Below are 27,960 nucleotides of genomic sequence, written 5' to 3' on the forward strand. Positions count from 1 at the left end.
AATGACTGCCAGATTCCTTATATTGTTATTCCTTATACTTTTCAAATTATTTTTATATAAATGAACTCCTCTGCTCTATACATTTTATGAAGTAGAAATATGATTACTTTGGCCTTTGATGTTGCTGATAAATTATAACCACAATGTAATGTACTTTCTACATAAGCCTGAGGACCTGAGTTTGATCCCTGAAACCTTTGGTGCATGCTTATAATCCCAGAGCTGAGAATGCAGGGAAAAGTAGACCACTGGTGTCTGCTAGCCAGCCATCCTACAGAATTCATCAGGCTGCAAATCAATAAGCAACCCTTGTTCAAAAAGCAAGATGCATAGTGCCTCTTAAAGAACTAGAGGTTGAGGGTGGCCTGCATAAACATATATACACAAATATGGACTGTGCACATCCAATGCAAACATATACATAAAGGAAACTGTAGCTCCAGAGAGCAAAAGAAACATTTTGTTTATAAAGTCATGCTACTCTTGGAGTATAACAAATATAAACGTGTGAAGACCTTATTAAAATCTTATGAACTTGTGAATTATTCTTTACCATATAGTTATGGTCAAGTGAATTATTACTATTCCTATCATTGTACATCACCCCAGGGTATAAATAAATAAGATGATATACAGATAGGAAGATAGATGGATAGATAGATAGATAGATAGATAGATAGATAGATAGATAGATAGATAGATACAGATAGATAGAAATTGTTTATGTCGCATAGATTGTTGAGACAAATATTTCACATATCTTTACTAGTGGATTTCTGCTAAGCCATATCTCAAACATAATTACTATTCCTTTTAAATTTTAATACATAATTCAAAGATCAATGTTTTTCATAACTATTTAAGCTAATAGCCTCTCCTGTTCTGTATTAATATTCACTCATGACACAAGATATCTCAAAGACATTGCATGCCGACTGCACACATGCTCATATGCACATCCTCTCTTTGCAATATTCATCACGATTCTCGGCCTTACCTTTTGGTCCTCCAGATGGCCCACTGGTTCTGTTCAAATGAACTCCAAGATTCCCCCTTTCTAATTGCCAGCTGCCAGCAGGGGCTGTTTGTGGCAGCTGTTTCCCTGCGCTCAGTTGCAGAATCCACTGCCTGGCTCAGGTTTGAGAAGTCTTTAAGATCTTCCTCTGCCTACCTGCTCTTAGTCACAACTGCTTCGTATTATCTATTCAAAAAGAAGAAAGGAAGAAACCATTAAGAATTGAAAGCACCATCATCAAATGGTAATGGTTTGAAAGAACAGGGAATACCCCTGTTAAAGCCTGTAACTCGGTGTTTTTGTCTCTAATAGAAGTAACCTGGGTTGTGAGAAATTTGGACTAGCAAGATAAATTATATTTGTTAATTATCTTAATGAAGAACACAGAATAGATGGCATTTTTATAAGTGACTGGGAATGTAGTGAAGATACAAAAAGAGAGAGAAAGAAGAAGAAGCAGGGCGGGAAAGAGGGATGGAGGAGCAGACAGGAGAGAAATGCAGGTCATGTGTCCACAGGAGAAGTAAGTGGGAACTTCTGGCTGACTGAAAAGATGTTTGTCCTCCTGTGCTCTATGCTTGGTGCCTGTTGGCCTCACCTTCCCCCTGAGCATCTCCTTACTCCACCTGCTCTCTACCTCAGATCTCATAGTGTCCCCTCCTAAATGCTTTCCCTAAGCCCACCTGTCCCCACAATAGTGTCCTCCCTGGGCCTTCATTCCATGGGCTCCCACACTTTATTCTGATTTCTTTTTGTGTAAATATTCTCTAAATTTATTAAGGCATATAGAGTGTAACAGATCACATTTAAAATATAATGCATATGTTGTAGTATGTTCTATAATGGCCATACTTAATCCAATATACTAAATATATTGTTGTATACTTCAAGTACTATTTCCCAGAAGACAATGCCACACCTGTCATCTGAGAGGTTTCCAGTGCATATTCCTGAATACAGGAATGAATCAATAAATATGAAGGACAAAGTTATGTAAATGCTTGGTTAAAAATGCAAGCTTTAAGTCAGTTTTCTGGGCTCTCCCCTTCTTTATCACTTACACTTCACTACAGAGAACAAATTTCCCATAAGCCACAAGATGCTTTAGTAAGGATCCTATTACAGTTAGTTTTATATGTCAACTTGGCTAGGCTATGATGCCCAATTTTTTGGTCAAATGGCAATGTATAGCTGACTGTAGAGGTACACTCTCAGAATTCCAGAGCCTAGGAAACTGAGGCAGGAGACAAGGGATACGTTTGAGGCCATCCTATAGACAGTAGAGAGTAGCAAGCCAACCTGGGCTACAGAATGAATTCTTGTCAGAGAGAGATGGGGAGGAAAAGAGAGAGAGAGAGAGAGCCATCAACTCCTGTCTGAATTTAAATGTTCAAATCCTACAAATTTCAAACTTTCTATTCTTCACAAATTCCATAAACCTATGCCTTAAAATAAATGCCTGTATGTAAGTGGCAGGTGATAGAGACACAACACATAGTGTGTGACATTATGCAATAGTTATGTAAAACACTAAAATATTTCTAAATAGACTATCCTGTATGTATCACTGGCTTGCTTCTCTGAAAATGATGACACGGATCTGTGGTAGGGGGGTCCAGTTTAGTCAGTAGTCAGGCTCCCCCAAAAAATGGAAAGCCAGAGCCAAGCTCATGGGCCCCACCATCATTCAGATTCCCTCTTACAAATGAAGACCACATCAGCAAGTGTCCATGGCTACTCCTCTTAGAACTTCTCTTCATCAACATGGTTCTGTTACTTGTTTTGAGTCCCTACCATTCCCTAGTAGATAGAGGGTGAGTCATCCTTTATTTCTTCTATTCTCTCCCTGTGTCTGCTTGGTCACAGTCCCTGCTTTTCATCCTTCCTCTCTTTGCTTCCTCCTGACTCTGAGAAACACAGCACCACTCTGTGACTTTTCCCCAGGCAACCTTTCAAGACATAAGGTTTCTGTCCTCCTTATTGCAGTGTCTCACACTTACTGCAGAAGACAATTGAGTTGACAAAGCTCATCATTCCAGACCTTGCACACACAGATCTGAAATAAGGAGCTGGAATTGGAGATGGGAGTCACAGAAACCAAGTTCATCCATCGGAGACTGTTTCCTCTGAGGCGAGGGGGTGGGGGGAGTTTCCTTAGAAGGATCTGCGAGTACAGGATGTCATGACACTGTCTACAGAAGCAGATGCAACCTTCAACAGCAGTAACATGGGCTTCTTCCAGCTTTACTTGGTCCCTTTGGGGATGACGTCAGAGCTCTGTTTATTATAATAGGAAAGAGACTAGGAATGAAGACTGGCTAGTGATCTTAGTGCTGATGAAATGCAATTATATGGTACTGACAAAATTCATGGCGTTTTAGTGAGTCCTACTACTTTATTCATACACTATTTCATTAGAGAGCATGCAGAAATGCTAATTGATGGTTTCAGGATGAGATGATATTTGATTAGGAATAGTTAAAATTCTTGTGGGATATTCAACTACACCACAGAATGGATAGAGACTTAGCTCGGTGGTAAGAGTGTTTGCCTAGCAAGCACAAGGTCCTGGGTTCAGTCCTCAACTCTGGGAAGGAAAAAATATGTCACAAACCTTCTAACCCCTTTAAATTCAGTTCTTTGGTGTTCTGTGAAATTTCAGACAGACTTTATATAATCACAGTAGGGTCACGGTGGTCCCTCCTAGTTTGGGGAATATTGCCTAACAAAACTGTGGCAACATCACTTCCGAATGCACAGACTTTACAGAGACTGAGATGTCACTTGCAGTGCAGTGGGCACTTCCCATCTGAGGCTGTCCATATTTCAATGGACTTAGAGTTAACGTTTTTGGCTTCCAGTTGCATTAGCCACACTTCAAGTGCCCAATAGCTAAGGCAAATGCTATTCGGTTTGATAGTGCACTGTCATCCCAGAGAGTGATTGATGGGTGCAGACAGCCATTCTCTCCAGCTTATTGAACAGTGCCAGTGTAGCATTCGAACTGTGTTGTTCATGGTGAAGGGTATGGGACATGGTCTTACGAGAGTTCTCCCATGGAAATGTGACACTGGAATTTCTAGGAAGATACTAGTAGAGATAGTTGCCAAAAAAGGGTTATCTGAGTCCCTTTCCTCAGATGCATCTTTGCTTTAATACGAGAATCTCCAGCCTTGGCTGGCCTTGAACTTATTATGTAGCTGCGATGACCTGGGATTTTTGATCAGTCTCCCTCCACTGTGTACCACTACACTTGGTTTATGTAGAGCTGGAATCAAATTCCTGGTTTTGTGCATGCTAGGCAAGCACTCTTCCAACTATGGCATGTCCAGTCCAGATATTGAATGTTTGAAGAAGCTGTTTTATTTCCTAGAAAATGAAATGTCCACACTGGATGATATGTCCAAGTCACCAGAGCACAGGTCCTGGCCTTGCTTGGGCCTGCACACTGCTTCATGAGAAAGCAGTATCTGGATATAAAGATACAAGTCAGATGCAAAATTCAACACTTCCTTATGAGATGACGACTCAAAAAATTGGTGATTTTCTTGATAAATTCTACAAGTCCCTGAGAAAGAAATCACATGGCTGAGGTAAGGAATGGAAATATAGAGAAGAGGGTGAAAAGTGGTCTCCATCCAAAGCTCAGAAGTCCTTTCTTCAAGGGCAGCAAGGCTATTGGGTAGACTTGAGAGCTTTTACCCTGGTGTTGGTGATTGTGGAAAGCTATTGACTTAGACAACACAAACGGAAGCAGGTTATAACCATTGATGAAGCTGGGATTAAAAGTTAGGGATGGGAACAACCCAAAGCCTATGGTTTCCCTAGTGGACAGCTGCAAGGACAGGTATCCCAGAACCCCATCAAAGCCAGAAAGGACTAGAGATGCTGGGAGGCCTGCCTAAGCTTCAGTTCTCATTGTCTTGTTTGGCAACAATGTTAAATATCACATTCTTTCCTTTTAACCTTCTCATAGTGGGAAATACATCACTGTAGACAAGAGAAGCATTTAGCTTTTGTTCTATTGTTTACCACCCAAATTCTTTCACTGTTGGCTTAGAACTGGAGTGAGCTTTAGTGTGTGTATGTTCATAGATGCCACTTTGTCTCTGCTGACTCCAGTTTATGATGTTGTCCTAGTGTTTGCTCTTTCACCCACAGAAGGCCTGGCTTGATGACTAAATAACAAAGTCCCCATCCCATAATACTCTTTGCTGGATGTGTTCCAAAACACCAAGGGCACGGTGTGCAGTTTTTCAGCTGCTGTTGCTCTTGCTGCCACTTTCCATCCAAGAAATGTCACCTTGGATGGAAATCATTACTTCACCAAGTTGACATGTTGACCATTTTCAAAACTGCTTCATGCTGGTGCCTTTTTAAACTGTGGTCATGGTTCAAATTGAATGTTAGCATCAATGTTGTTTAGCAGAGTCTCTTGCTGTCTTTCATTCGTCAAGATTCTTTTCCCCTTCGGCTTTCTATTTTCTTATCTCTTGTCTGTTTTTCTACATTTACTGTAATGTGTGCCTTCTATTTGGGGTGTCTTTTCTCCCCACATTCAATTTGTCTGTCATGTTTTAAATGACTATGTTTTAGTAAATGACAGCATTTCACAGACAGCTGCTGGTAGAATAAGCTCTACCTGGTACCTCACCTTCCATTCTATCTCAAATATAGTATATTGAACTTTAGTCCTGTGGGTTAAATTTTCTAGTGCCATTTAGAAATGTCTGAAAAGAAGGGAGCTGCTGATAAATGCTTACTGACCACCTTTGGGGAAGACGCTGAAGCTGGGGAAAGTACCTGATTTATAGTGTTGACTGATTTCCATGGCATACATTTCCTCATTGTGGATAATTCATGCTGGCAGTATGATCTCAACCAGGTCACAAGATGTGTAAAAATGTAACAGTTGTCTGTGTTGAGCCAATGTGATCCAGTTCCAGCAGACTACTGCGAAGGTTTTACAGACATATAAAATGCGAAGTGCTATTGGAACAAGTCACACAATGATCAAGTGTTTTAATTATTTAAATTCAGCATTTTTAAATAAGGTCATATCTGAAAGAATAACATCTAATGTGGTAACTGAAAAATTAATAGGAGCTGTTTGTCTACATAAAAGTATAGATGAGGTAAATTAACTTGCCTCAGTTCCTCTTTCCACCCCTCTAAAGTTTAATCTCAAATCAAAAGAATATATATATATATATATATATATATCATATAAGATTAGAGCCCAGTTTCTATGCTTGCCACAAAAAAAGCCAACCCATAAGCCAGAAATCATCCCTGGGCTGGACCTTAGCTTAAGGCAGAGCATTAAAATGTCAGACACTCTCAGAGCTCTCGATAATTCACTAGCTATTGAGAAATCCTTTGGCATTCAGGAAAAGTGACAAGAATGCCTATTCTCTGTGCTTAGGAGATTTCAGAAGTCCTAAGGGTTGCATTTGAGAGCCACAGATTCCATGGATCTAAGTATCACTTGTATTCAAAGCCAATTTAGAGCTCTGTCTAGTTCTAGTGGGTTCATATCAAATAGAGAGTAAAGCAGGTTAGAGGTGGGGAAATCCTTTTGAGAACTAAATGCTTCAACACCAGTCACATCACTTCAAATGCTTTCATCAAACACCAAGGATTCTACAGAGTCCTCTAGCTAGAGATGCCCAATGCAGGACAAAATGAAGGCTTTCTAGAGAGTGGTTTGTAACCAACACGTTACCTTCCTACCTGAAAGATTTAGACTAAGAGAACATCACTAAAGGTTGATTCTTTACAGATTTCAAACATATTAAGATATAATGACTAACTTGAACACCAATGACATATACAGGAGTTGTCTTCAAAAACCACCATGTGGTCTGGATAGACTGGGACACTCTTCACCTTGGGAGGAAATAAACAGGAAGAAATCTCCTTTACAACATGAATAAAGATGGAGGACATCATGGCAATTGGCATAAGTCAGCTACAAAAAGATGAATTCCATGTGGTCTCATTTGCATGTGGGATTAAGAATAGCTGAATTCACAAATGTTGAGAAGAGAATCGTTAGTATCAGAGACATTGAGAGTTGAGGGTAAGAAAGATGTCGGTCAAAGGATACAAAATGCTATTAGATTGGAGGAGGGGACAAACATGATGTTATATGTGTAAAAGTACCACATGAGCCTGGTGTCATGAGTTTTGGTCCTAGGCCCCATGGTGGAAGGATAGAACAGGCTCCCACAAGTTATGCTCTTGGCCTTCATGCATGCTAAGCCTGTACACACACACACACACACACAATGATGAAAGTGACGATGATGATGATGAATTAAAAGTTTTAAGATGAAAGAATAAACTCAAGCTAAACTATAGCTAATACTAATACATTTATTATATACATCAAATCACTTAGAAAGTATATTTTAAGTGTTCTCACCCAAAATAAGTATCTCAGATAACACATTCAGTAATTTGGTTGATAGAGCCATCCCACCACAGGCATTTCAAAAATCATGTTGTATATGATAAATATAAGTAATTTGTATTGGTCAGCTTAAGCAAAATTTTTGTTATCCAAAAACTAATTAAAATTCTAAGTGTGAATAATTTTACTAAATCTTACTGATAATCAGATAAATATTTTAAATTTTAAAATAAAATAAAAATTTTAAATAAATTTTTAAAAAATTTTAAAATAAAAAAAATTAAAAATTTTAAAATAAAATAAAACTTGCCTTTATAAATTGATACGTCATTCTTGGAAGTTATCCATATTTATTAAATTGGACACTATGCTGAGAGACATGAATGTGTTGGCTAGTTTTATGCCAACTTGACCCAAGTTATAGTAATCCAAGAGGAGGAAGCCTCAATCGAGAAATGCCAACATAAAATTGGGTTGTAGACATGCCTGTAGGGCATTTTCTTTATCAGGGGTAAATGCTGGAATACCTGGTCACTGTTTTTGCCACCCTGAGCTGGTGGTTCTAGGCACTCTAAGAAAACAGGCCTATCAAGCCATAAGAAGCAAGCCAGTTCATAGTAGCTCTCCATAACTTCTGCATCAGCTCCTACCTCCCTATTACTGCCCTGCTTGAGTTTCTTCCTTGGCTTTTTGCTAAGGACTGTGACTTGGTGACTAGGGATACGTAAACCAGATAAACCCTTTTCTCTCCAACTTGCTTTTGTTTATGATGATTCACTACAGCAATAATAACCTCAGTAAGACAGAGTGATTTATTTAATCTTTTCAGAGCCCTATGAGGTAGATAATCTGATACACATTTTACAAATTAAAATACTAAAACTTGGTCAGTCACTTATTTACTGAAAGTCATAGAGTTAAGCCTGGCAGACCCAAGCTGGAACCCACACATAACCGGAACATCCATGTTTAGCCAAAGTCCAGCTCAACCAAAACCATTCTGTATTGTCTTTGCTCTATCCACTCCACCACAACAAACCTAGCTCAAGTTAATAAGCCCAGGCAAGAGCAATTACAGCAAAAGATTAGAAATGATATCAAGTTTAGCAGTTCAAGAATGTTGAATGGCCTATTTATGTAGCTGCATCTCATTATACAGAATAAATCTGTGAATGGGGAACAAGCTAAAAGAAATAACATCAATATGTTATGTCTAGCAATATTTGTGGATCAAGACAATATATCATTTCTAATTTTCCTTCTAAATGTTTTGTGTATATGTGTTTTAGGTACATAAGTATTATTTTGCAATGAGAAAAGAGTAATTTTTAATTCAGCAACATTATTGGCTTGCAGTAATATATCCACCAAATAAAACACTGTGTATAGTTATCATTGCCACTTCTCATGTAGAAAGTGTTGAAGCTAGGATGTGTCAAAGAACAATAACTAAAAGATAATTTGAGAAACTCATAATAAGTTTAATATCAGATAAGATGATTATTGGAATCATGATTTAATGTTCAAACACACGAGCAGAGGATGCTAAAGCTGGCACTCTCCTGTCTGGGGGACGAAGAAGGGTAGATTTCCCTGTTCTAGGGGTGAAGGGGTGAAGGGGTGAAGCTCAACTTTACCATGTCTCATCTCCCCCTGCCAAATCCTTCCAAAGATGCCACTTTTTTGTCTGCCTGCATCCCCTCACCTTTACTTTTTCTTCTTCTGACAAACCTGACAACAGCAGCTTAAGGCGAGAAGACCTTGTTTTGGCTCATGGTTTCAGGGGACTTTGTCCATCATGGTGGAGACTCTGTGCAGTGGGATTGTATAACAGATCTCCACATTTCACTGATGCAAAAACTAGACTAGAGATGAGGCTGGGCTATGCCTTTCAAAATCCCTCTTCATGTCCCCCAACCCTTTCTGCTGGCTTCACCTATTAAAAGGTTTCATAGCTCCATCTTTGCCTCTGAATTTTAGACAGGACCAATTTTTGGTCAAAACTCTTGTAGGTGGGCTGGTGTCCCCATTGCTCCACTGCAGGTCCTGTCTGGCTACTGGAGGTGGGCTCTTCAGGTTCTATATCCCAACTGTTGGGACTTTCTGTTAAGGTCACATGCATTGACTTCTAAGAGCCTCCCTCATCCCAGGTCTATGGGACTTCCTAGAGAATTGCCCCATTGCTGACCCCTGGCAGCTGCATATCTCCCTTTATTCTCCTGGCCCTCTGAAACTCTCTACTGTTTCTCCCCATACCTGATCCTGACCACCTCCTTATCTCCTAGCTCCCCCCTCAACCATCCAGGTCTTCCCCCCTGCCTCCCATGACTATTTTGTTTACCCTTCTAAGTGGGATTCAAGCATCATCACTTGGGCCTTCCTTTAAAAATGGAGCAGAGACTGAAGGAATGGCTGACCAGTTAAGACCCATCCCATGGGCAGGCACCAATCTCTCATACTACTAATGATGCTGTTGTGCTTACAGTAAGGAACCTAGCATAGCAGCCCTCTGAGAGGCTTTACCCAGCACCTGACTGAGACAGATGCAGATACCAACAGGCACACATTGGACAGAGGTCAGGGACCCCTATGGAAGAGTTAGGGGGAGGATTGAAAGCCTTGAAGGAAATTGCAATTCCATTTGAAGACCAACAGTGTCAACTATCCTGGACTCATTGGAGCTCCCAGAGACTGAACCATCAACCAACCAACATATATTGGCTGGTCACATATATGTAGCAGAGGGCTGCCACATCTGGCCTCAGTGAGTGAGGATGTGCCTACATCTTGTGTATTAGAACTCTGTCTGGAACGTTATCATTGATTAGCTTCTCTTCTTAATTTTTTAACTTTGTATATATATATATATATATATATATATATATGTGTGTGTATATATATATATATATATATATATATATATATATATATATATATATATATATATATATATATATATGTGTGTATATATATATATATATATATATATATATATATATATATATATATATATATAGGCATACATAAATATGCATGAAGGACCCACTAGGAGACAGGTTCTCTTTTGGCTTCTGTGCTTATGCATACTGATAAGGTAAGACAACTGTAGTCATTAAACAAAACAATAAGAAAAATTTATATACAAGATATTAGTGCCCTTTCTGTTGCTATGATAGAACACAATAAACAAAAGCAATCTTTAGAAGGAACATTTTTGACTTATGATTCCAGAGTGATACTAATCCATCGGAACAAGGAGGCATGGCAGCAAGTGGCGAGTACAGAGGCCAGAGCTGGGAGATGAGCCTGAAGAGCACACAGAATGAGCAGGCAGTGGGTGGAGGCTGCAGAGGTCAGAACCACCTCCACTAATGTACTTCAGCAGTCACTGGCCTTCTAAACCTCCATAAACATGGTGGCCAACTGGGAACCAAGTATTCAAATTCCTGAGTGTAGGCAGCATCTCTCATTCAAACCATCACATTTACTCTATACATGCTCATGGGGTGGGGGGTGAGCAGGGGTGTTGAGCTTGAGGATACTTCCATGTCTTTGGTTTTAGGAATGCTATCTTTTGTAAAGATGCCCAATCTTTGCCTCTTTTTCTATGTTTTCTTTTTCATGTGACTTACTGACCTATGTTAGCCATCATCCCTCTTTTTCTATCCTCTGCATGTATATGGTATTGAATAAAGCATCTAGTGAAGTTACTTAGATCCATAATGTTCTTTGTAATAGGCTTACCTCATCTTGAGTGAGTTTTAGAGAGTAATATCCTTCTAAGGATTTCGTAAATGTGTTAACACAACATTTTATTAAATACATGAGGTAAAGTTGCAGATTTCATCTGTGTATGGCTTTGTTTCTGTCCCACACGTTAATCTGCAGTATCTTTTGTTACATATGGGTATAGATATTCTCTTATTCCTGCTATTTCTTCTTTAAGTAATGGGTTATTTAAAGTTTTCTTTCTTAGTTTTACATTATTTAGATTTTCTGAATTATCATTATTTGTGATTTATATCTTAACTGCATATGTGATGATCTCTATACTATTAAAATTGTAGAACTTCCATTATGATTCAGGATATATCTATTTTATACAATATACATATCTTGATCATGTTTTCCCCTCTCCCAACTCCTCCTAGAACTACTTCCCCACCTCCCTACCCACCAACTTTATCATCTCTCCTACCACATCTCTCCCTCCCTCTCTCACATAAAAAAAATTAGTATACACGAAAGCAGAAAGGAAAGATTGTAAGAGCCAGAGGTGGTAAATGGCTCCACAGAAGCAGTCTCTTCCATACACAACAGGACTGACACACACATGAACTTACAGAGACTGTGGCAACATGCACCATACATTGTCAGTTTTATCTTTTATCCATGCCTTTAATTCTAATCTTTATCATCTCTATTGTTTTTTTAAAACAATTGCATAAGACAGCTTCCATTGAAGTGCCCCAATAACAGTTTTGTTTTCCAGAATAAGATTATTTGCTTCGCAAAAGACACAAAAATCACAACTGCCACTTCAGAAATGGCAGCTTGTGGTCCTGAGGCTGATCAGCTTGCTGTGGTGAGTCCTAACTCTAAGGACCAGTTCTTGTTTTCTACCAGTCATTGTTAGATGAACGCACCTGTGTGGGCAGATTCCAATACAGGAAGAGGTAAAATGTTTCCTGAAGAGGGGGAGCAATTCTGAGGGTGTGACAAACCTGAGTTCCCACAAGAGCAATTAGCAAAGCAGAAGTGAGCCACCATAGACATCACTTGCTCTTCCACAGTCACAGCCAAAAGGTTCCGAAGCCATGATGATTTGCCCTTCCAGTGCCAGTCATCTTGTCACTGAACAATCTTTACCCTTCTGGGATGCTGCCAAACGTTTTCAGAAGAAACCTGATTTTAGATTTGGGTCAAGAGGATGACTGAGTTTGACATGTTTGCCGCTAATTCTTCTGTTAATCCTATGCAAGTCAAATTAATTATGTGAGTGGTTTACATTTGCAAAGCCTCCACTCCCAAGGCAAATCAGGGAAAGGACTCTACACAGCACTAAGAAGAAAATGATCGCAGCCTTTCTGCCACTCCTCATCCTGCCAAATGTGATAACCCACTCCTTGCTAAAGTTCTCCTGAAAATCAATAAATGCAATGGACTTTACGATCCACGGTCTGGTTGACTGCTACACAGAGCATGATGAACGAATTCTCTAGATGCAGAAATGGAAAAGAGTATAGAGGACTCCTAAATGTAGTCTACCAAAAGTCACTGCCAAAATAAAACTCAAATGTGTCTAGATCTCTGTTGACAATGCTTTGCCAACAGCCAAATCTGTACTAATTTCAACAGTCTCTGATCAGGTTGGTACAGTCTGGAAGCCAACTTGCTCCATTTCTGTTCAGTTTATGTCTTATCCCTCCTGAGAAAATGTGGGGAAAGAAAGAAGGGAAAGAAAAGATTCCAAATACATGTGTATACATATGCACACACACAAATGCACAAACATGCAGACACACATGTGCTCACACAAGTGCACACACCTATACACACACAGGCACAGAAATGCACACACACACAAGAATATGCTCAAAGCCTTTCATTCTTCTATTCATTTGTTATCACTTTAATTTTTTAATTAAAATCACCAGGGAACCCTTAAAATATATATTATCCACAGGAGAAGGTGACTTGATGACTGCCTAAACAACAAGCTATTGAAAGGGAGTGGAAAGGCGGATCAGACATTCACCATTGAAAAATCACTTGTAGGTATATATATGACATCTTATGGAGTGCTCAAAACAGAACCTTGAAGTACTTCTTTTATAGTACTTATTTTATAGTGAGAAACACAAAGAAGATACATGACTTGCCAAGGTCACAGATTTAATAAGCTTTGGTGTCAGGATTCAAAACTCAGGATCCTGCATCAAAATCCTACATTTTCATCCTGTGTCATGTTCCATCTCTGGCTAGCAATCACGTGAGCATCATGGCTCCAACAGCCTGATGCTGAGATCGCTGAGATTCTGACAAACTATGAGGCCTGGGCAGGACAATATGGAGAAATAAATGGCAAAGTCAGAACTGACCTGCGGGCTCATGGCATGGACCAAGACAGGGCCACTGCAGGGCTGCAAGACCATGAGCTGTTCAAGGTTGTTTAAACACACACACACACACACCATAAAACATTTCATCTTCCTCACAACCCGTTCCTTATCCTCTAAACACATAGTAGGTACCCATTTCTATCTCACTGACCATGAAGTATTTTATTCCAGTTTCAATGAAGATTGAGAGTGTGTGTGTGTGTGTGTGTGTGTGTGTGCCTGTGAGTGTGTGTGACTGGCAATGGACATCCAAGACCTTATAAATGCTAGATGAACACTTTACCACTGAGTCCCAACTTTAGCTCTAAAAACTACTTCTTGTCTCCTTTCTCCACTTCACTTCCACCACACCACAACTATTTTTAGTATATTTAAACTTTTGTTTACCTATCTACCTAGATCTTCTTGTTTTATGAAATAAGTCAATGTATGTTTTACCAGCTAAAGAAAAAAATACTCCACACATGGATAAGAACATTTGGCAGAGAAAAAAAAAATCTGTCTCCAGCCATCATGGTTTCAATTAACAAGATTCTGTTGACATGTGTTTAAAAATATGGTTACATAAGTCACACTTGTACGTCCTGAACTTCAGCATATTATTTAGTCATAGGCCACGTGCACTGAGCCAGTTAGACAAGAAAACTAAGTGGTTTTTTTTCTGGATAAGAAAGCAAGTAAATCAGGGACAGAGAAGTTTCACTCTCGGTATGTACAATATAGAATTCTCAAGGGATAGAAAACAAAGGAAAACAAAATCCATGATTCATGTGGATTCATATCTCTCCATCCAGTTCTCAGGTTGTCATTTCAGAGAAACTTGAAACTGGCCATCAGCATTCTCACCACCAAGGGTTTATTTTGCAAATATAAAATTATATCTGTGTAGATGAGCATCTCTAACCCAAAACCCTAAACTACTTTAGTGCCAACATGCTACCACAGATAGAAAATTCCACATATGACCTCAAGAGACAGGTTACTGTTCAAATGTAGGTATAGATAAAATATTGAATAAAATTGTTCTTAGATGATGTGTAGAAGGTTTATATGGAATATAAACACATTTCATGCTGCCCAACTGCCAAAATTTCTCATTATGTAAATATGCTAACATTCCAAATCTTAAACACGTCTGGTCCCTCTGTAGTTTTGGACAAAGGATACATGTTCTGAAAACCCTGGGTCCAACATGATAAAATGTGACCTTCTTGTTCTGTTTTCAAGGCTCCTTCTACCTCCCCTGAAAGTATATTAGTAATGGCGCTTAAAGCCCATCCTGATGTGCTGGTTTGTGTTAATTATCAACTTGGGGGAATCTAGAATCCCATATGAGCCAGGCCTCTGGGCACGCCTGTGGAAGAGACTCTAGATCAGGTCTGCCTTTGGAGAATGCAGTGGGATATCATCTAGATGACCTTAATCGATATGAGATGACTCATCTTAGTTGTGGGCGGAACAGTGCTTGGGCAGGAGATCCTGGATTATATAAAATGGAAACAGCAAGCTGCACACTAGCAAGCATCCATTTACTCCGCTGTTTTCTGGTTGTGCATGTAATGTGACTCATTTCTTCAAAAACCTAACTCCTTGACTTCCCTGCCATGATGAAGTAAATTAAATCCGTGTTGTTGTTGTTGTTGTTGTTGTGTTCCTTGTGTCCAAGTATTTTAATCACAGCACCAGAAAAACTAAGACACCTGGACAACCAAAAAACCTTATTGTAAAACCCTTAAATTGGTCATCATCCACAAAGATATTTTTCTTCACAATCCTAGGATCCAAGAATTAGGATAAGGATCTTCCAGGGGAAGGACATTTCTATCAGCATACCACATAGACCAAGACCAGGTTCAAGACTTTAGATATAAGCAAAGAAAGTGAAAAGGAACTGGAGTTATCCAGGAGCCTTACACAGGCAGGCCCTTGTGTCATGGCTGGGCACTGGCAGATGTTTGGAGAGTCTGCTCAAGGGCTCATTCACAATGATGCTTGCAGATTAATGGATTACCTGCCTTCACAGCAATCACTGACTAATTAGGCATCTGATCCCCTTGCTGTTTCTCTAATAATAAAGATATTTGCAATGAGAAGGGGCAATATTTTTACCTGACACTCAAAAAGGACACTCATGTTCTCTGATTGTACAACAAGGATTTTTATAAAAGCTTGTTAGCTCCCAAATTATCTGGAGAGCATTTTTTTAAAGTGTGCATAAGAGTAGTGTCACTGAGACAGATAGTTACAAATTGGAAGATAGAATTTATTTCAAAAAGTCAAGTGATGCTCTGGGAAATATCTGGCCAACTTCTGGGTTCCTAGGGCTTAGCTCTCAGCTGCTAAGGTATGCAAATGTTCCCATCCAGGGCCCAGCTGCTGTGTGGAGAAATGTGCTGATGGAACTAAATTGGGATTGTAGAGAACACAAATCAAATTGTAAGCAAAATTACCGAAATACACCAGCCCTCCTTTGAAGCATTATGGGCCAAGCAAAGAAAAATGACTAATGGGTAATAATACACAGTCCTGACAGGAATCATAAGCTGGGAAGGAAGTTGCATGTAAAATAATAATAAAGAATATTAAATTGTCATGAGGCCTGTTGGAGACAAATGAAATCAGGACAGATTCTCAGCGCCAGTCACTCTCCTGCTCCCTTTGAAAGTGTCCCAGGAATCTACAGACAAGGCTTGCTTTCACTGGTGGTGCCTTCCTGTTACGAAAGAATGCTCGCTCAGATCTGGAGAGTGCAGATAAGAGATGGCCACGAAAGCAGACGGCTGGGAGAGAAGCAAGTCCATTGTCTACCGAGAGCCCAGGTAGAAAAGCAGGCTCCCTTAACCCACTACCTCTAAACGAAGCAAAGTGGTGTGCTGGTGTGCTGGCCTGTGGAAGACACCCTTAGTCTGCTGGCTTTCCATTTCTTTTTTCTTATCATGTTGTTCCCTTTAAATATATATCTGGCTCTGAGGCAACAGATCAGTCGGTAGAGCGTTTGCCGTGCAACCATAAGGATCTGAGCTCTCACTCAGTACCCTCGTAAAAATCCAAGAATGGTGGCAGGGATGTCTATGCCCAGTCCTGAGGAGACAGACACAGGCAGATGTCTGGGGCTCCAGGTTAATGAAAGACCTTTTCTCAAAAAAAAAAAAAAGTGAACCACTCCTAAAGAACAATATCCAAGGTTGGTATCTGGACTCTATAAACACACACACACGCACACAAGATTAAACATGCATCCACATACAATCACATGGACACAAGTATGTATTTTAAATAAGAGGTAATATTTTAATTATCTGATCAATGTATCTTAGTTTTAAAGTAGTACTCGGTAGTTTAATATGGAGACTCTGAAATTTTCACTCCAAAGCATTCATTGCAGTAGAAGAGTAACCTCCTTGGTTCTTAGGGCCATATCTTCAGAAGTTAAGCTGAGAAATCTCCCTCTAAGTCCAGCCTCAGCCTCTTGGCTACGTAACTCCTAACAAAATCCACCACACTTCCAGAACACAAAAAGCCTCTAAGGTAGAAAGCCTACTTATATCATCTGTCTCTTCATCCTAGACTCTGTTGATCCACAATTACAGTTCTTAAATGCAGCTGTTCATGAGAAACACTTGGAAAGGTTTATGCACATGTTAGAAGTCTCCACCCCACCTGCACAACTGAATACAATTGATTCACGATGAGGCTAGGGCAGCCATATTTCTTCCTGTCCTCTAAGTGGCTATCATGTGTGAGTGGGGTAAGAACCTTTGTTCCACATCCTAGCTTGTAATACTTCTTTTTCTTATGAAACTTCCCAGCCCTTTACCTTCCCAGGCCCAGCCTATGTCACCTCTATGTTGTGTCCTCGCTGATATTCTGCAGCTGGAAGCTGTAGAACTGGATTGCTGGTCTCTAGACTTAACACGCTGCCTAGCCAAATTTGCCATTCAATTCTGTAATAACTGGATTGCTGGTCTCTAGACTTAACACGCTGCCTAGCCAAATTTGCCATTCAATTCTGTAATAACTCCTGGCTCCACTGGCTAATCCCAAAGATTCGTTAACTATATTTTCCAACATGGCAAAACATCTGAGACATAGGACTTATGAGAATGAGAGACTTCTTTAAGCTAATGTTTTCGGTAAATAATCGCACGGACATGTGGGAAAGGTCATCCTGGTGGTTTATAGGGAGAAAAACTGATCCCTTCCTGCTGACTAAGAGCAAAGAGAGGGGGAAAAGGCCCAGCCCTAAAGATCCCTTTCAATTGCACAATGATTCCCCCAATGATCTAACTCCCTTCCTGTAAGCCCCACCTCCCAAAGGCTCCAACCTTAGCAATAGCACGACTATCTGGTGAGCTGGCCTTTAACACACATGACTATGGGTGAACTTCAAACTCTAGCACCTATTAACACTATAATGAGCCTTCCTGAGAGTGTCCTCACCCATTTGTCATTTCTTCCTTCAGTTAACCCATCTCAGATCTGTGAGTCAGATAGCCTTTTCATTTTGTGACTCTATTATATCCAGTAAATATCTCAGCTATTTGGGCAAAATGTCTTATCATGACTATCCCTACATTCTCTTTATCACAGAAATTCAGAGCTATATAACTGTCAGCATTGACAGCCAAATTAGTCTATGGCCTATTCAGAGTACTTAGCAGAATTGCTAGTCTCTACTCATTAGGTCACACTGGCACCTGTACCCTAAGTTGTGACAATCAAACATATCTACAGATACTGCCAAATATTCCATGATAATAAGAAAGAAATGACCACATACTCCACTGATGGTTCCGGCTATATGTCAAATATCCTCAAAGTACTTCAATAATGCTGGTTTTGATCAGAAGCAAGAAGAGAGAGAGAGACAGAGACAGAGAGATACAGAGACAGAGGCAGAGACAGAGAGAGAGAGAAAGAGAAAGAGAGAGAGACTAGCCTTTTAAACCATCAGAGCCATAAAACATAGCAGCCATATTTAATAGCCAGAAGCTGGAAACAACCCAGATGTCCCTCAACAGAGGAATGGATACAGAAACTGTGCTTCATTTACACAATGGAGTACTACTCAGTTATTAAAATCAACAACTTCATGAAATTCACAGGCAAATGGATGGAACTTGAAAATATCATCCTGAGTGAGGTAACTAAGTCACACACTACGGTATGCACTCACTGATAAGTGACCAAAAGTTTGGAATACACAAGATTCAATTCACAGGCCATATGAAGCCCAAGAAGAAGGAAGACCAAAGTGTGGATGCTTCAGTGGTTCTTGGAAGAGGGAACAAGATACAGGAGGGAATATGGACACAAAATGTAAGGCAGAGACTGAAGGAAAGGCCATCCAGAACCTGCCCCACCTGGATATATACAGTCCTGCCCCATCCCATATACAGTCACCAAACCCGGACACTATTGTGGATGTGGGAATTGCTTGCTGACAGGAGCCTGATAAAGCTGTCTCCTGAGAGGCTCTGACAGCCTGACAAATACAGAGCCGAATGCTTGCAGCCAACCATTGAACTGAGTGTGGGGTCCCCGATGGTGGAGTTGAAGAAGGGACTAAAGGAGCTGAGGGGCTTTGCAGCCCCATGTGGAGAACAACAGTGTGAACCGGACAGACTTCATCCCTGCCCAGAATTCCTGGGGACTGGACCACCAATCAAAGAGTACACATGGTGGAACCCATGGCTCCAGCCGCATATGTGGCAGTGGACGACCTTGTTGGATATCAGTAGGAGGAGCGGCCCTTGGGCCTGAGGGTATTCAATGTCCCAGTGTAGGGGAATGCCAGGGTGGGGAGATTTGAGTGGGTGGGTAGGCGGGGGAGCACCCTTATAGAATCAGGGAAGGGGGGATGGGATAGGGGGTTTCTGAGGAGAGACCTGAAAAGGGGGAAATTTTTGAAACGTAAAAAAAAAAAAAAAAAATCAAAGCCCATTCTGTTACATACTTCCCCCAACAGAGCCACGCAAGCTCATGCAAGCTCATACTCCTAATCCTTCTAATCCTTTCCAAGCATTTCTCCTCCCTGATTACTAAGCATTGGAATATATGAGTCTACGGGGGCCATTCTCATTCAAACCGCCATAAAGTCTGTGGACACTAACTCAATGGATATTTTCAATCTAGACTGAAATGTTGTATTCTGAAATCTTTTTACAGTTACAACTGTGGATGTCAGGGATGGAGAGAAGCTTTTCTGGCAATAGAGACTAGGTGAAGTCGGACAGGAGGGAGAACTTCCAGTGTTCTGTGGCACAGTAGGAGAATACAGGTTGTCAAGAATTTACCATATATATCAAAATAGTAGAAAAGGTTTTGAATAATCTAAATATGGAAAACTGATAGATGTTTAAAACAATATACTAATGTTCTAGATCTTGTTATAATACATTATATGCATGCACCAAAATGTCACACTACTCTATAAATATTGTGTGAGGTAAAACTAAAATATATATATATATATATATATATATATATATATATATATATATTCCAACTGTGGCTTCTCCATTATACACATTTAATTTGTAAACACTGGCCTTATGTTATAAATAATGAAAACATTAAATTAATTTATAAAACACAAGAGTATTAATGGAAAACCATGAACCAGGAATTCCTTATCCTTAAAATGCTAACTTGGTTCCATGGGTCCAACCATAATTTTCACCCCAGTGAACAATTGTTCAATTCTTTACCTGACTTGTGAAATGTGTATTTGCAAAGCCTTTTAAAATTTTAGATTAAGTAGAATTTTATTTGACTTTAATTTGAATGCCGTCTTAATTATTTGAGCTAGTGGAAAAGAACAAACACCAAAAAATAGGAAATTTAAGTACTGTAGATTTAAACACATACTGACGTGCCATTTTTATATTTCTTTAGGAACCTCAAGGTCACCAAAAGTATATCAGAACTTAGTTTGTGATTTATAACTCTCCCAAATGATTAATTTCTATCATAGTTGAACACCCAGCATTAACATTTTTTACAAATCACGTCTGATGAATATTAAGTTGATTTCCTATAATTTTTTTGTTAAAGTAAATGCAAACTCTCAAAACTGGTTTTAAGAACAGGGTTTGTGTACATTTAAGCTCTCTTGGACTACACGGGCATCCTCATTTTTTCCCAGTTATATTTTATACATTTCCACTACTCAGTGCTTGACTAATGCCATTCTTCCTCTCCCTGCCATGGTCAGCCCCAGGGAACATGTGTCCAGGAACTTCTGGCAATCTTGAGAAGCATAAGGCGACAAGGCTGTTGTGAAGCTAAGATGCTTTTCTACCTATATAATTCAAACATCTTAATACATATATTTCATTCTGCTTTAAAAGATATTCCGCTCACTGAACAGAGTATATAATGACAAAGCAGTTTCTTTATTTTGGTTTGGGTCGAGTTTTTTTTTTTCCAGAAGCTTTCTGCTTTTAGACTAAACCAATTTTTTTTTATTAAACAAACACAAGATGGCACTTACTAAGGAAGACAGGGTTTTTCCAACACTTTATTGATACTGTTTACCTTAGCTTCCCTGTCATCATAACTTGATTAATAATGTTTAACTGCCTACCGCTCCTAAGAACATAGACACTGCCTTAGAACATTTCTATTAAGTGACAAAAGAAAAAGACCTTTGAATTTCAAAATAAAGAAACACATATATATCAAGTTATGAAAAAACTCCAAACTTTGGAATTAGGAAAAAAATATTTCTACATTTTTTAAACAAAGTAGAACCTCAAATGTTCTTATTTCCTGAAAGAAAATAGATGATAATGGTGACAATCAGTAAACTTGGCTCTAAAGTCAGCCTCCTTCTCAAGCCTCAAGTAACCCCATAGAACCTGAGCCATTAAAACTGCCCTATAAGGAAGGCTGGAGACTTAGCTCAGAGGTAGACTACCTAAGGTCATGAGTTCAAGTCCCGGTAGAAAATTTTTAAAAATACTTAAAAAATAAATAAAACAGACTTCTCTGTAAGGTAATGCCACGTTGAATTAAAGGGGTGTTTTATCTGCAGTTTCTCATAATTTTAGTTTCCATCTTTAAGAGAGAGAGAGAGAGAGAGAGAGAGAGAGAGAGAGAGAGAGAGAGAGAGAAAGAAAGAAAGGAAAGAAAGACAGACAGACAGACAGACAGACAGACAGACAGACAGACAGACAGAAAGAAAGAAAGAAAGAAAGAAAGAAAGAAAGAAAGAAAGAAGGAGACTCTGTCTTTCTTAGCTAAAGATCACTTACATTTAACTCCCTGTAGTTAAGTGAATACTAATTTATCATCCTTCTTGGGCTGCCATAACAAGTCTCTGAAAGGCTGAATTCAGGGTTTGTTTGCACAACAGAAATGTCTGCTCAATCTGCAGGCTGGGAATAAGGCTTGGAACCTTTGATATTTGTGTTTGCATACTTTTGAGGACCTGAGTGCATGGAAGGATCTATTAGTGACTTCTCCTTCATCGGCAACAAAAGACTGGAGCCCCACATCTCTGAAGCGACTGTATCTGAAGTGCCCTTCTGCAAGTCAAGTCATGACTGTTAAGTGGGGTCACACCCACACTCTGACCAGGCAGGTTTAGGATTCTTTCAAGAGGAGTAAGAGAGTTGTCCTTGAGCCAGGGAAGAGGAGGTCATATGTACCCACAGAGATGGTGGCCATCTATCAGATGGAGCCTCAGAATGAAACCCGCCTTTCCCGCCCCCAAGTTGACTCAAACTGAGAATTAACTATGTGAGGGTAACAACACACAACCCTTGAGTATTCTTCTAAAAGACAGAGAAGGAAGGAGAGTCTATATGACACAGGAATTTAAAAAAATAGATGCAATGAAGTCCAACTGTTGGTGGGGTTTGTTGTGGTTGGTTGGTTGGTTGGTTGGTTGGTTGGTTGGTTGGTTGGTTGGTTGGTTTTGACTTTAGGCAGGGTCTCACTCTGAAGCCAAAACTGGCCTCTAACTCTGCCTCCAGGTTTCTGCCTTTCAGATGCTGGGGTAAGAAGCACGTATGTCCAGGCACGCTACTCACTGTTTAGAAGTTGCATTCTTAATACTAGTGAGCAAAACTTTAATACCTCTGCCTATGATATTAGGTCACAGAAAAAAAAAATACATTAAACACACATAGGCCTGAGAAGAAAGAAAACGCATTTCTTACTGTGAGGTCAGAGAACACACACCATTTACCTTCTAAAGTCCTGGCAACTGTGGTTTTCAAAAACCCACAACTTTCCCCAGCAGAACATTTGGAAGAGCGTGCTCCAGCAGTGCCAGAAGGTCATATTTCTTCCCTATGCCTCTTGAAACTTTACAGTCGAGATTTTCAAACTTGTACCAAATCACAGCCCCAGGACAACCTACAATAGGCTGCCAGTGAGCCTGTCTTCCTCACAAAATGGGAACACGACCCTACATTTTCTCCACTAGCCAGAAGTTCACATGGGTCCTTGAAACACCTGCCAAGGGCTATGCAGGGAAGAACATCTATACACATCAGCTAGGTCTGACACAGGCGTCTGTGTCAAAGGAAAGAGCTGTCATCTATGGATATTTACTGATGAATTTGCAAGGGTAATTTCTCAAGTGTTTATGCATATATATAAGTAGAAAGAGGGATTTTTTTTATTTCTGCTACTGTAATTTCCTATGTAGAAGTAGGTACATTTTCAGCTAAAAAATTTTTCTCCATGATACATTTTAAAAATGAATTAATTAGTATAAACATTTATTTAACCACAAATATTTAGTGGTGATCTGTAAAGTCTGTACACTGTTGAGCCCTGGGGTAAAATAAAGAAATAGGTGCCTTGCCTCATCCTGTAAGTGGGCAAAGAGATGCCAAGAGGAAGAGAATAGCAAGGCACCCACAAAACACAGAAACAAGAAATGCTAGGCGCCAGTGAGATCTGACTCTGATTACTTTTCATTCAAAACTACGTGCTTTTTATTCTGTTTTCCAGAGAAGAAAGACCAAGACAGAATAAGACCTCGCACCACATTTTGGCCAGGTGCTCTGCCTGTAGACTAGTGTGACCCCTTATGTGAACTCCCGTGATCACCTCCTAAGTGTCTTCTGGCTCCGTTTGCACTCAGCACCACACATGAAATTGTGTATCAGTAATTTTACATGGATTACCACACCCCTTGCTTAAAATTCTTCAGTAAATCCCAAGAACCAAAGTGCAGATCCTACTAATAGGATAGAAGAGGCTGGCTCTCACTGGCTCTCACTGGCTCTCGCTGGCTCTCACTGGCTCTTACTGGCTCTCACTGGCTCTCACTGGCTCTCGCTGGCTCTCACTGGCTCTCGCTGGCTCTCACTGGCTCTCGCTGGCTCTCACTGGCTCTCACTGGCTCTCACTGGCTTTCACTGGCTCTCACTGGCTCTCACTGGCTCTTGCTGGCTCTCGCTGGCTTTCACTGGCTCCTCCACCACCACAGTTTTCATTGGTAGTGGTTAATTTGGGGACTGGGGATTGTGTGGTTTGTGGGTTGTTTTAGTGAAGGTCTTTGTTTTATTCTGATTGTGTGTGTGTGTATTTAATTGGGTTGTGACTTTTAAATATATTGAACTTATATGTCAGACAAGAGTTGTGAGAGGATTTTCTGCCTCTCTCTCTCTCTCTCTCTCTGTGTGTGTGTGTGTGTGTGTGTGTGTGTGTGTGTGTGTGTGTGGTACATTTCAAAGGTGTCTGGGGGCAGGTTTGTTCATGTGCATATGGAGATCAGGGATTTATTATCTAGTACATTCCTCTTTGTTCTGTACTTTATTTACTGAGGCAAGGTCTCTTCTTGAACCCAGAATTCACACATTTGGTTAGTCAAGCTAACCAGCTTGCCCCTGGCAGCCCATGTCTCTACACCCTGAGCACCAAGATGACAAGGTGCATTTTGACCCAAAGGGACATTTGCTTTGGAATTACTTAACACTGTGCATGGATACATTTCTAAAATCCAAGTGTTTGGGGCTGGAGAGATGACTTTTCTAAAGCATCAGTTCCCACATCAGGAGCTCATAGCTGCCTATAAATCTACTTCCAGGTGATCTGATGGCCTCTTTGGCCTCCAAAGGTACCTTCAAGTAAGTGTACAGTGGGTTCTTGCAAAGGCGCCTTTACTAAAGTGTGCAGTGGGAGAAGCCTCACCAGATATTGTTTTCTATCTTTTAGCGACCTCTTCACATTTTTCTTCAGTGTTTTAAGATTCTCACTGTAGAAGCTTGTAACTCCTTGATTAAGTCTATTCTTAGGTTGGGGTGTGTGTGTGTGTGTGTGTGTGTGTGTGTGTGTGTGTGTGTATGTATGTATGTATGTATGTATGTATGTATGTATAAGATACTGGGGTTAGGATTTTTTCTTTCTTCCTTAGCAAGAAATTCTTGGATATATGAAAGCTACATATCTGAATATCTTAATTCTGTATCAAGCTTTTGTGCTGCGAGTGTTTGTCAGATCAAGGGGTTTTCCAGTGGAATCTTCAGGGTCTTCTAAGAATAATACATCCACAACTATCTGGTAAGTTCACTTCTTCCTGTCCTAGTTTTGCTTTTATTATAACCTGCTTTATTGCTCTAGCTAGGATTACAAACACTATAGTGAAAAAGAGCTATCAAGAGGGACTGGAGAGACAGTTCACCCGTTAAAAGCACTAGCTGCTCTTACAGAGAGCCCAGGCTCAGTTCCCTGAACTAACACAATGGCTCACAACCACGTGCAATTCCAGTTCCAGGGAATCCAACATTCTCTTTTGCCCTCTACAAGAACTTCATGCACATGGTTCACCTACCTACACACAGGCAAAACACCCATGCAAATAAATAAATAAATTCGTTAAGAAAGAATATAGAGTTAAACATCCTTTGATTTGTGTGTTTTCATGCCAATAAGCCCATCCTAGGTTAAAATATAAGTTTTTTGAGGCACTTATTTAATACCTCAAACTAAAGAACACTCCGGCTTAGCAACACAATGCACTGTAGAGAATTGGTCACTGTCACTATTATCATCTGGCAGTTGACTGAGATCTCTAGCTCATTGCTACTGTTCACCATCACAGACAGTAGTACAGCACATAGCACTGGTCTGGGGAAAGTTTAGTAAATATGTGTATATTGAACCCTTTTGTAGTATCAAAAAGTTTTTTTAAAAAAAACTTAAATTAAATGCCTATACATCAAAGACCTGAATTTTTTAGTTCTTGAGGGAGGAAAAAAAAAAGAACTATGTCCATGCATGTAAAAATACATTCTTTGGAGTAGAGGAAAAAAAACCCCTAGAGACTTAAATACATGTTAGTAAAGGACAAATATAAAATAAAAACTGCAGCCCATCTGGACCATGGTACATCAATGCAGAATATCATGGAATTATTGGAAACAGAGATAGATCATTGCCACATGCCCATGTGTCACAAGCGCCCTCAGATAAGTGCTCAAACCAGAGGGAGAGGATGGAAGAGGCACAGCCACTGCAGGAAAGAGAGGGCATGCAAATAAGTATTATTTCATGGGTAGACGAAATCCTGGATGTTGTTTCTGGGAAAAGCTAGGGGTTAGAAAATGAGAGGTCTCTTCTTTATTATCCGCATTATTTTTGTGCCTAAGGATTTTGTCACATCTATGCCATTTTCAAAAATAAATCATGTGTGTTTATATATACAAAACAAAAGCTACCCAGAGGAAGCACAGGCAAAAGAGGAAGGGCGAAACCTGGCTCGCTCTGTCCACCTGACTCCCGGCTTCCTGTGCAAGCATTTGGTTTCTGTAATTTCCCAGTCAGAGTGGCACTAGGCCTTCTTTGGAAATAAGGAACTTCAAAGACTGGTGACAGTGCTGCATAGAGTCCCTGCATCAGTCAGACAGCTGTCCCTGTCCAATGCTCGCCGGAACCTTAAGGCCTTCACGAACCAGACTTTTACTTTGGGCAAATCTTGCATCTACTACTGTGTTCCTTCACACTTAAAGGGGTCATTTACGTCATACTGCCCTTATACAACAGTGGCAGCAACGACTGAAATGAAAGAAAACCCTGTGAAAGATTTGTTTTCTGAAATGACTATCCGAAAAAAAGAAAGGCCTGGCCCAGATGGAAATTTACTTGGTGATATCTAATGGTCTACAGGCATTGTTCTACTGCCCATCAGTCCCACAGCAATGTGGGGAGCAATCATAGTATTTCCAAAACTCCTTAAATGAAATTAGAACAATATTCCAGCCAATCCATACCCAGGAGCCAAGGAGAGTAATTAAAGGAGTGAATGTTTTATTCTTTAGTGTTTAATAGAATACATAACAAGTCACATAGTCAATGATTCATTACTTCACACAGAGCAGGGAAAACAGTATTGGGTGTTTCCATTATACAACTGGTTGTGAATAGAAGAAATGAAGGAGAGTATTTAGATGGATGAAGACAATTTCAAAGTTTGAGCACCTCTGAAAAGATTTCATCCATGTGTTTCTGTTTCCCTTTGGATATAGAAGGGCTTTTATTCTTGGATTTATATTTCATTAGAAAAGTGTGATATTATTATATTTTCCATGTCCCCTTAGATTTTAAAGAAACAGCTCAAAGGTATGTATCGCTTAGCAAATAACGATTTCAAGATGTCAGAATCCAAATAAGTATTACAAACAGCATTTTTTCAAATACCCAGAAAATTTAATTTACATGTTCAAAGTGTATAACCATGATGAATGTTTCAATCCTTCATCATCAAACGGATATGATCAGTGGTAATGAATGAGTATATATCGTTTGTATTCAATAGTTATAGCAAAGTTTACATGGCTATCAAGTCACAAAGACAGTTGTATAGCAGTTTACACTAAAATTGATGTCTGCACACCTTAAAACACATTTTAAACAGACAAAACTGGCTTGGAAAAATATTATAAAATAAAGTGGCGAGCATTCTTGGTCAACTGGCCAACCCTCCTACCATCCAACAGCTGACTCCAGTGGAGGTCTTCTAATAGAATTCTTCCATCTTTGTTTATTGGGCCTTGGAGAGAATCTAAATCCTCCAGTATTAATATTTTGAGATGTGTACTATCCAAAACTGTCACCAAAAAAAGTTAGCTATAACACAACCTACTTCCAGGTGTGTGAAAACTTCTTCCAAGTACTGTGGACTCAGAGAACACTGTGTTTTATTCACTACTTGAGAGAGAGAGAGAGAGAGAGACTTAAGTTATCCAAAATATTCAGATTTTAAAAGATTTGTAGTGAGAGGAAACACAATAAAATTTTAAGCAAAGATGTAACTAAGAGTTTTACAATAAAAATACCAAATTTACTATTTTTAAAACATGTCAGTTTTATGGTACTTGTAATTTTAGACTGTAAAAGAAATTCTTACAGAATTCACTTCCTTCACTCAATATTTTTCTAAATATCTG

This window comes from Mus caroli, chromosome 14, assembly GCF_900094665.2.
Source record: "Mus caroli chromosome 14, CAROLI_EIJ_v1.1, whole genome shotgun sequence".
Classification (NCBI taxonomy): domain Eukaryota; kingdom Metazoa; phylum Chordata; class Mammalia; order Rodentia; family Muridae; genus Mus; species Mus caroli.